The sequence below is a fragment of the Hibiscus syriacus genome, unplaced genomic scaffold (genome assembly GCF_006381635.1).
Source record: "Hibiscus syriacus cultivar Baekdansim isolate YM2019G1 unplaced genomic scaffold, ASM638163v2 tig00010927_pilon, whole genome shotgun sequence".
NCBI classification, from domain to species: domain Eukaryota; kingdom Viridiplantae; phylum Streptophyta; class Magnoliopsida; order Malvales; family Malvaceae; genus Hibiscus; species Hibiscus syriacus.
In genome coordinates this window covers 444,427-455,515 of record NW_024062238.1, presented here as the reverse complement: position 1 = coordinate 455,515, position 11,089 = coordinate 444,427, and the positions used below count along the sequence as shown (strand labels likewise).

At 35.2% G+C, this 11,089-nt stretch overlaps 2 pseudogenes; both read right to left on the bottom strand.

The window, feature by feature from the left end:
• Nucleotides 1-1,899: 1,899 nt before the first annotated feature.
• On the bottom strand, nucleotides 1,900-6,510 carry LOC120204450 (annotated as a pseudogene).
• A 1,469-nt stretch (nucleotides 6,511-7,979) lies between these two features.
• On the bottom strand, nucleotides 7,980-10,331 carry LOC120204458 (annotated as a pseudogene).
• Between the last annotated feature and the right edge of the window lie 758 nt (nucleotides 10,332-11,089).

Genomic DNA, 11,089 nt, shown 5'->3' with positions numbered 1-11,089 from the left:
TTATGCCTCATTAGGTTTGTGACTTCGCCTATGTGTATTTCACACGTAGGTTCCAAGAAATCAGAAGATCAAAGTTAGGATCTATAAAGACAACATCTCTTTTGTAGACGATCAGATCAGAAGTGATTCAAACATTATGTCATTTTGTTATATTAATTATGTTGGCATGTAATCAAAGTTTAAATCACATATTCTCTGATTGATTTTATAAGTATTTTGATTGTACTTATGTAAATTATTTCACTGTTATATAAATGAAAGTTTAAATTTTCAACGATTTTATAAGAGTAAATGTTTTGAAAAGTCAATATGACACCTCAGATTTGTATCCGGGTCGGGTACGGGTTCGGGTGTTACATTTAATGGTATCAGAGCAAATGTTTAGCCGATTATAGACCGAAGTCAAAAGTGTCTTTAAAAGAATACATGCCAACAAAATATTGGGAACTTCTGATCTGATTGAGTAGCGGGTATGTTGTCTTGCTAATAAAATTATATGGTTACGTCTTATTAGATGTCCGGGCACGAGAGCTCCTAAAGTGAAGCGGGAGATGATAGGCTTGAAGAGAGTAGTAATTCACTTGTCCTGGCTAGGTAAGGTGAAGAACAGGCACCTTTGGGAGTGCCTGTACAAGATCAAGAGGTATTTTTCAGGACGTTGGACGTAATTCTGACGCGTTTCCAACCTCTTGCTCCCTCAACTCAGAGAATGAATGTAGCAAAAGAGTTAAAAGGATTAGGAGCTCCAGAATTCAAGGGTGAAGCCGAAAAATGTCCTATTGCTGTAGACCTTTGGCTTAATGATATGAAGATAATGTTAGATGGACTCCACTGTTCTGAGGTGGAGAAGCTAGATGGAGTGGTGTCCTTGCTTCGTGGGAAAGAGAGAATATGGTGGACGAATGTCACAATGAGAATGATAAATGACCAAGTGACATGGTCCTTTTTCTTGGAAGAGTTCAAACACAAGTATATAGGAGATCTGTTTATCAAGCAAATGAAGCAAGAGTTTATGAACCTGAAGCAATGGAATCGTACGGTATATGAATACAAGTGTGAGTTTAACAAGTTAAGTCGCTTTGCTACTGAACTTATTCCAACAGAGAATAATGCTTGTGAATGGTTTGTTGAGGGCTTGCGTGCTTGGTTGAAAGGATGTTAATTGTCTTGAACATGTCCTCGTTTCAAGAGGCAGTTAACCATGCTAAAGCTCTAGAGAGAGCTCAGAATGAAAGGTTTGGAGAGCAAAGAGCTCAGACGTCTAAAAGAACGGGTGCTTCCTCGAGTTCTGTACCATCAAAGAGGGGAAGAGATATTGGTTTTCGATCTTAGATGAGGTCTGAGTCAGTTGCATCCTCTGTTAGAGGATCAAATTCTATGAGAGTCGGACAAACTCAATATGTCTAGAAATGGAAGATCTAGTCAGGGTCAAGCTAGACAGTGTCAACATTGTGGAAAGAATCATCTTGGAGTATTAGAGTAATCTGGAGCTTGTTTTAGATGTGGGGACATCGAACATTTCATCTGGGATTGTCCAATGATTGTTGGAGAGCCTGCACAGTCGGAACGATATGCTTCAATGTCTCAGAAAGAAAGGAAAGAGGTAGAGGTCAGCCGGAAGTATGCTCGACTGCTCGGGTTTACAATTTAAAGACCAATGAAGACCGAGATGATCTGGATTATTACAGGTACTTTTCAATTTGTGATAAATGTGTTTTGGTATTGATTGACCCGGGTTCTACTTACTCATATATTAGTAGTAAATTGTAAAAGAGTTGAGAATTTAGCTAGAAGCCACTAATAGTGATGTGATAGTAACAAATCCATTAGGGCACAATGATCAGGTAAATAGAGTGTGTCAAGGGTGTCCCATAATGATTTAGGGAATTAAATTCCATGCTAATATGATGGAATTAAATTCCCTGCTAATATGATGGAATTACCCTTTGAGGAATTTGAAGTGATACTGGGAATGGACTGGTTATATCATTATCATACCAACATTGATTGTAGACTGAAGAGTGTAACGTTGATCAGTTCAGAAGGATTAGAGGTTATAGTGTTTCACACATAGGTACTAGGAATTCAGAAGATCAAAGTTAGGGTCTATCAAGACAACATCTCTTTTGCAGATGATCAGATCAGAAGTGATTCAAATAATATGTCATTTTGTTATTTAATTATGTTGGTATGTAATCAAAGTTTAAATAACATATGCTCTGATCGATTTGTATGTATTTTGATTGTACTTATGTAAATTATTTCACTGTTATATAAATGAAAGTTTAAATTTTCAACAATTTTGTAAGAGTAAATGTTTTGAAAAGTCAATATGACACCTCTATTCGTATCCGGGTCGGGTGTGGGTTGAGGGCGTTATATTTGGGGTTGTGACATTTAGGGTTGACTGGGTGTTGGTGAATATGTCCAACCTCACAGAGCATTCTACAATGTTTGACTACGTGAAATCATTGCCTCTTAGACGTCACCCTATATATCAAAACCTTGTCCCACTTAAGTTGCCTCGGTGATATCAAAATCATCAATTATTGGTGTAATCGTTTATCATTAGTGGAACAAAAGTTTCATTATTGTCGCTAAAATCAGCTAGGCTTTCACTGAATAGCCCAACAAGGTTATCTCGATCATTTGATGTCTTGCTTCTTCTGCCACTAGTGCAGTTGTTGATGAAGTAGGAAGATCTACAGTATTTACTGTTTCAACGTATATCTCAAGCATTGATTATTTGAAAATTGATGCAGGCAACCATCACATCAATATCGTCATCATCATCAAGATGGATTGTTGAATATTTGAGTGGAGTCACTAAAATTATGTGTCGATAACTCAAACATGAAACAAAACCTCCAAGTTTTCTTTCAATTTCTACTTTATTTGACGTTGAGATTCATCTACATGGAACATCATGTTTATAGGCCTCTATGACATAAACACAGCACCATCATCAATTTGAATAACTTGGCTATTTGAATGGGCCGCTGTGAAAAATTTGTTAGCAATTGCTTGAGAATGTTTATGGTTGTTCAATGAATTTGTAGAAAGTAGAAGTTTTGTGAAGATTCACATAACATAAGCCAATTTAAAAGAAGAACGAGTTATCATCAATGACCATTCAATTGGCGACATAAACTTTTCAGTGATATATCAACTCATTTCAGAAAACTTTTCAGTAGTGATATATCACTTTATTTCATTAAAACGCCCATTTCTCATCGGCTATTTACTTTTTAGTTCCCAATAACTTATCTTCAAAAACTTTTCAGTGATATATCAACCAATTTCAGAAAACTTTTCAATAGTGATATATCACTTCATTTCAGTAAAAAAACGTCCATTTCTCATAGGCCATTTAATGCACAATGACAAACTTTTTTCAGTGTCCAATAACTTTTCTTCAGAAACTTTTCAGTGATATATCAACTCATTTCAGAAAACTTTTTAGTAGTGATGTATCACTACATTTTATAAAAACTTCTATTTATCATAGGCCATTTAATGCACAATGGCAGAAACTTTTCATTTCCCAATAAATTCTCTTCAGAAACTTTTCAGTGATATATCAACTCATTTAAGAAAACTTTTAGTATTGATAAATCACTTCATTTAAGAAAACATTCATTTCTCATTGACCATTTAATACACAATGACAAAAAATTTCAGTGCCCAATAACTTCATTTAAAAAACATTCAGTGATATATCACTTTATTTCATAAACTTTTCAGTAATGAATATATCACTTCATTTCAAAAAAAAAAAAACATTCATTTCTCATTGACCATTTAATGCACAATGACAAACTTTTCAGCGATATATCACTTCATTTCAAAACTTTTCATAAATCTATTAATATGTGTGATGTGAAAACTATCTTACTCACTAGAAGCAAAAAACATCTAAAACAACTTCAGTCTTCACTTCCAAAGCTTAAGTTTTTTGCTAACATGGCTATTATTCGCGCAACTATTTTTTATGATTGCAAATCTTTAACTATGTCTTTCAAAAACAAAAAGTATTCAACTAGACGAGTTGAAGTTCAATATAGAAATAAGGGTTCAAATCGAAATCAGTAGAATAATATCTTCGTTATATTACAAATTGCCACTATCATGCACGACGTTTCATCTAAGAGATGATTGAGACATGCTGGTATGATTGAGACATGCTTCTATCATTCTATATCTAATGCCGATTTGTTTGTAGAGTTCACTAATCTCGACCTTGGTCGTATGGTTGAGGATGATGCTTCCATCTCGAATATCCTACCAACATAGAAAAATGATGAAGAAACAAATATAGATGATGAAGACCCAGAAGCATGATTCCAATTTGTACGTGAACAATAACGAGAAAAAGTATGGAGAATTTAAGAACTAAATATTACTTCCGATAAGTCAATTGATTACGGTGATTAAAACATCATAACAAATACTGCTATGTTTATGATTTTATTTACTGATTAAAATGTGTATAAGGTTAGTTGTATTTATGCCCTTAACATAATGTATTAAGTTTGTTGTTATTATATTCTTAATGTAATGTTAATGGTTCATTGTTTTTATCTCCTTAATGTAATGTTTAATGGTTTAATTTAATGCTTATGGTTCATTGTTCTTTTAAACAAAATCTATTACAATCTCCTTAACTTTTCAGTGATTTATCAATATGACCGTTGAAACTCATCACATTAAGAAGATAAAACAATAAACTAATACATTTACATAAAGGAGATAAATACGACTGAATATGAGAGTTAGAACTCGTCGTCTCAGCATGACAATTTCTCTTTTTTAAATATAATTTTTAAAAAATCCAACCACAAAAAAATATTATTTTAATGAAACTTATCATCTCTAGGTGACGAGTTCCGTGAAAAATAATTAAATATTGCACCCTTAATAAAAATATTTTTCATAAAAACTCTTCATCTCGAGGTGACGAGATCCATGTGCATTGTAGTAAATGCGGTAGATTCCAAAATAAATCTCTACCTGTCCTATTTTCTCAATTTTTTCCCTCCTTTTCCTATTGAGCCAAACAATCCACACTCAACTATGAGGGATCCATTGCAACTATTGAAGTTTTTTTCTTTTAAAAAGATTTAATAAAGAATCGGAAAAATAAGCAATTGGAAAAGATTATTTTGATTATCACTTAATATTTTTTACATTCACATATAATTTTTATTCAATGACAAATTCTTAAAGCACCATCAATCATTATTATCATTCAACACTCAAAACCTACCCATAAGATTTGATTAAAACTCAGACTCATCTTTATGTCTCACAGGACTCACTGCACCTTCTTCAACACTTAAGATCCCAGCATTGTAGTTTATGTCTGTTTTCAAAAACCCAGGACACACACAGTTAATCATAAAATCAGGAAATTTGACAGCCAGGATCCTTGTGTAGGCATTCATGGCTGCTTTAGATAGTATGTAGGCTGACATGAAAGTAGCCAACCCTTTTCTCCAATGCACCCTCCTCGAAATCTTTCACATACTGCCTCAACACCTCATCCACTTTCTCTTCCGTAAGATTTTCGACATCACCGAACACTGCCTTCTCCCATTCGTTCGATACATTCTGATCCCAACAAGAAAATAAACTAGTTAACATTGGATCATTATAGGATACTAAAGTATCTTGATCATGTTTTTACCTTTAACTTCCCCATGGAAGAAGAAACATTTACGATTCTTGGAGAATCGGATCGCTGGAGAAGGTGAATAAGCAATTCGTACATTCTTTTGGCACCGTAGTAGTTTGTTTGAAGGCATTGGTCAGAAAAATTTGGTGTTTGAGTCATTAGACTAGCCCAGTTCGTCTGTACACTGGGCTGCATCAACGCTCGATTTGTTAGGTTTAATTGTACATCTGTAATCTCTTTGATTCTCTCAAACGTTACCTTTATGTTTGAACAGATAATTATTCAATGTGTTGTATGGAAACCAAGTGGATTCAGAGGTGACTACCTTACCAAAACCTGCAGCTTGAAGAGCTTGAACTTCGGCTTTGACGCCACTAATCCCTGCATTATTCACCTGCACAAATGACACAACGCTCTCATCATTCAATCACAAACACTTAAACTGGAAAAAGAATGTGAAAACATGCGAAGATATCGAGCTTCCCGAATCATGTTGCGATGAATTCAACCAAAGAAGCAACACTAGCAGGATCTGCAACATCAAGCTGATGGAAAACTACATTATCCGACAGGCCAAGCTCTTTGAGGTTTTCAACAGCTGCAATGCCCCGCATCTCATATCTAGCGGTTAAAACAACCATGATTCCTTTAGAAGCAAGCTGTTTAGATATTTCCAATCCAATTCCCTTGTTTGCACCGGTAACCACTGCATACCTGAGAAGAAAACTTAACAAAAAATGGTTCAGAGAATTTGAAACTAGCTGGCATGCCAAGGAAAAAGTAGTACCTCTTCGTTGCTTCTGCCATTGATGTTGTGGAGAAAGTAGATGAGAATTCTGGATTTTTTTCAAATGAATATGCAGAACGTGATCATACATACCGACATGAAACCAACATGTGTGGGAAACAGTGTTAGCATCATAGTAATGGGATAAAATCTCCAATTTTAAATTCGTATTGATATCCTTATTTTTTTATAAGAGTATTGATAACCTTGAGGTATTGTAAATAGTAAATTCTTCCTAGACAACGTAGTATCGATGCCACAAATGACATATCAATACTTGTATAAAAGAATCAATACCAAATTCACATTCTGAACAAGAAATAAAAGTTTTCTTTAAAACTTGTATCAATATCCAACTTAAAAGTATTTATACTCCATAAAAGAATATTGATACACAACTATAGAAATATAAAATATTGCTCTAACAACGCTACAAACTCATTGTAATTATGCTAATAAATCATACAACTATTTCAACCATGACTTGTGTAATTGAGTCATCATAAATTCATCAAATCATACAACTACTTAGCATAAAAGCATGTATAATACAAAATAAACCCAAAACCAAGGGTAAATGCTAACATGCTTTGTTTTTATAGAGCTTACAGAATGCATTCAACCTGCAGTGATTTTGCTGATGCTAAGTGTTTCAAAGAAATTTCTTTTCTTTCAGTGTTCATTCTGAATTTAAAACTGTACAGATAGTGTTTTAAATTATTCTCAATTTAATGATTTTGATCTGATATGAATTGAAATTTCAGATCAATTCAAGATTAAAGCCAATATATTCAATGGCAACCATTCAATATTCTTGTACAAATAGAAACTCGTTACAAGTATCCTCCCAAACGTCTTTAGAACAACTCAATATGCACGATTAAAGCCTTCCTACATGGAGTTGGTATTTACTGGACAAAACCCCGATGACTGGGTTACGCTGGTGTACGATTTCTTCAACTGATTTCGATGGATGCAACATCGATGAAAACTAGCACGATGGATCACCTGGTTGAGACAATAAAAAAAAAATTCGTCATCAAGTTACCTACAAACGTATTTGGGTATGAGCCAAAACTTACCAAATTGAGACCCCAACTACTAATCAATTCAATTTGTCCATACTTCACATTACACAATTTCGATTTGCACGATTCAAATCCATATGCTAAATTGAGAGCATTGACATAGTAAGCGCAAAAATAAACTCCGTTGGAGGACAGGAAGACAAATAGGCCTCAATGTGAGTAATGCATATGGATAGTAATCGAGCAGTTTAGATGCAACCAAAGTCTTAGACAGATTCTTTGAATTTGTAACAGGTTTTCCCCGAATTGAGACAAAACATACCGCTTGAGATGGCTTTAAGAGTTTCACCATTTGGGCGACAAAATGCAAAGCTCCCTTACTTGGAGATCATTGCATGGAAAAGCTAGTTTATAACATTGCTAATGAGAACCAGATTCTTATGAAGCTTATGAACCTAATTCTCGGAACCTCTATCCTACACTCAATAAACTATTTAACTTACAGCAAAACAGAACTGCCACTATAATAACATTTTTATGAAGTTTCTTATTTGTGAAGGATTAGCTAGTATGTTTCTTTCAGGAATTGAGCACTCAAATAAAGTGAAGAGGCTCTAACCAGCAACATAAAAGAGTCAGTTTCCACAAGCGCAACTTGGTGTAATGGATAAAATTCTCACTTGATGTTGTATGCCCTCTTTGCTGAACTCGGTGTATTTGAAAGAAGCGTTGCTATTGTCATTGGACCTACTCCCCCTGGAACTGGAGTAACAGCCGCAGCGATCTTGCAGGCCTCCTCGTAACAAACATCGCCAACTAACCTGTATCCTCGTGGACTACTTGCATCCTTTTACATGAACAATATAACACAAAAAAGAGGATATTATAAGAGGGAAGGTAAGAAAACACGTAGGTGGAAAATAAAAAAATCAAAGAGGGGAAAAAAATCCACTAACCTCGACTGGATTTATTCCAACATCGATAATAACAGCATCAGGTTTTATCCAGTTATCTCTCACCATATTTGGTTGCCCCACAGCAGATATTATAATATCAGCTTGTCTTGTAATTTCCTCTGGATTCATGGTTCTTGAATGGACAGTAGGTACAGTGGCATCTTCCTTCTACAAATATCAAAACATTGTTTCAAGGGAGAAGAGAAATAAGAATTATTTTCTTAGTGGTATAGAAACGATTAGGAGAACACCCATTACTTGCAGTAACAGAGCAGCTGGCATTCCAACGATATTGCTCTGGCCAATGACAACAGCCGTCTTTCCTTTAATCTCAACACCATATCTATGCAATAGCCCTATGCATCTTTTAGGAGTACATGGAACAAACAAGGGTTCTCTACCTTGCATGGCAAGACGACCAATGTTCAATGGGTGAAAGCCATCAACATCTTTCTCAATCGTAACAGCATTTAAAATGTTCTAGTCATTCAGATGCTGGTGGAAACCCATGAAGCACAATTAAGAGCCATATCAGTATCAACTGCAAGAGAAACCCAGAGATGGACAACAAAAGATGTTGACTCCAAAAGGTAGAAAAACGTCCCACTGAATGGGCTTTTACTAAACAGCAGAATAATAACAAACCAGGCAGATGTTTTGATGGTAAAGAGCCGGACAGATACACCATCATTGTCTTATCAATCAAACACCAAATTCCCACCCTATTTCCAAAAGACACCATTTGGTTTTAAACTTTCAGTTCATGTAAGAGTCCCAAAAGACTAAAGTCTTCATAATTTCAATGGATTTTAACCATCATGTAATGTGTTGGCAAAACTCCTATTGGCAGACAACATAATGCATTAGCTATTTCAAATATTGCAATTTAAGCTGCTTAATATCTCTAGACCATGATTAGTTTCAACTAATGCAAGCCCCATATAATACATATAGTGTGATTCACATAAAGAAGATAAATGGTAGTTTTCTGCATTAGATTAGAATCATACAGAAAGTAGAGGCAATTGAACAAGGATGCCATGAACTGAAAGATCACCATTGAAGCCAGAGATGAACTTGAGAAGTTCTTCCTCAGAAGCATCATCAGGTAGATGCACTTCAAAGGAATTAATCCCTACAGGTTCACAAGCTTTTTTCTTGTTCCGAACATAAGTAGCAGAGTCCTTCCCATCCCCAACTAGAACAACAGCTAATCCAGGAACAACTCCAATTTCTTCCTTCAGTTTCGATACTTCAGCACTTATTTCTTCTTTTATTTGCTTTGCAACTGATTTCCCATCGATCACCTTAGCAGATGGCTCTGTAGCCATTGAAGCTGTGTACAACAAAGCAAAACATGACTTAATGATTCCATTTTTGTATATAGATTAATGTGATCAAATATTTAAGCACACATAATGCAGTCCAAGCGTTTGACGAATAGCGAGAGTGACACAAAATAATGAACAAAAACGACGAATATTTAGAAAATCATTTTGAAGAAAATGAGAAGTTCCATAAAAATTTCATACCGGTGATGAAATGGGAAGAACGCGGACAGCGGAGGGAGAGGGTTCGAGAAAGGGTGGGCGTAAAGGTGCGTGAGTAAACATGAAGTGACCTACAAAACGGCGAATGGAAATGAGGCCATTGCTGAAACGGGCAAAGGGGAGGCAGTTGACGGCGGAGACAGACCAAGGATCAGTGAATATCATGGAAGCCATAAAGCTGTTATGAGTCCCGAAACGACGCTGCAGTAAGCTAAACGTTGCTTCAGTATCTAGGGCTTCATTAAAAATGCAGAGATGAAGACGGAAAAGGAAGCTGCTCCGCTGCTTTTCACTTTGCAGGTAGCTTGGGCGGCGCTATTCTGCTCACTTTGCAAATTCTGGGCTTCGGCTTTGCAAAAACATCACATCATTTAATTTTAGATGTAAACTATGCCGATAGTCCCCTGCATTTTCAGTGGGTCACCGATTTTTTAATTAAATGCATTTGGTTTTTCACGTTATCAATTCGTTTGATTTTAATTTCTCGAACCCATTAGCTCCGTTAACCTTTTAACGAAAGTGTAATGCGCAATTAAATATATAGAAAAAATCAACATTGGTTTCTTTTTGCTCTTCCTTTTCCTATTCTTCTAAATTCATAAAGGCTAGTAGATTAGGAGAGAACTTCCGTAAAAACAATGGTCATCTACAAACTTAAAGGTGATATTTATCTTGGAAAATAAAGCAAGTTTCAAGAGCAGGTAACTTGTTAGCTACAGTTTCAGATAGCAAAGCACTTATCTATTAGAACACACACTACTGCTTGATTGTGTATGGTGATGGGTTTGTTTTTTGTTTTAAGAAATTTGTATATTCATCATAGTTTGCATTTAAGAAATACAAGAAGCATTACTCAAGAAATTGACCCATGACCGTTATTAAACTAGTGTCCCTAAAACAATAACAATAAGAGTAACACATGGAGAAGAGCCGAAGAAGACAAAAGATCACTTGGTTAGTTCAATGATTCAAAGATTATTTGTTATTTTTCTATCATAATTTTAAGGTTGTTAAAAATAGTACACTAGCTTTTTTTTAAAGAGTACACTAGTGTTTGATGTAATAAAAATAAGACATTGTCTGATTTTTTTTTT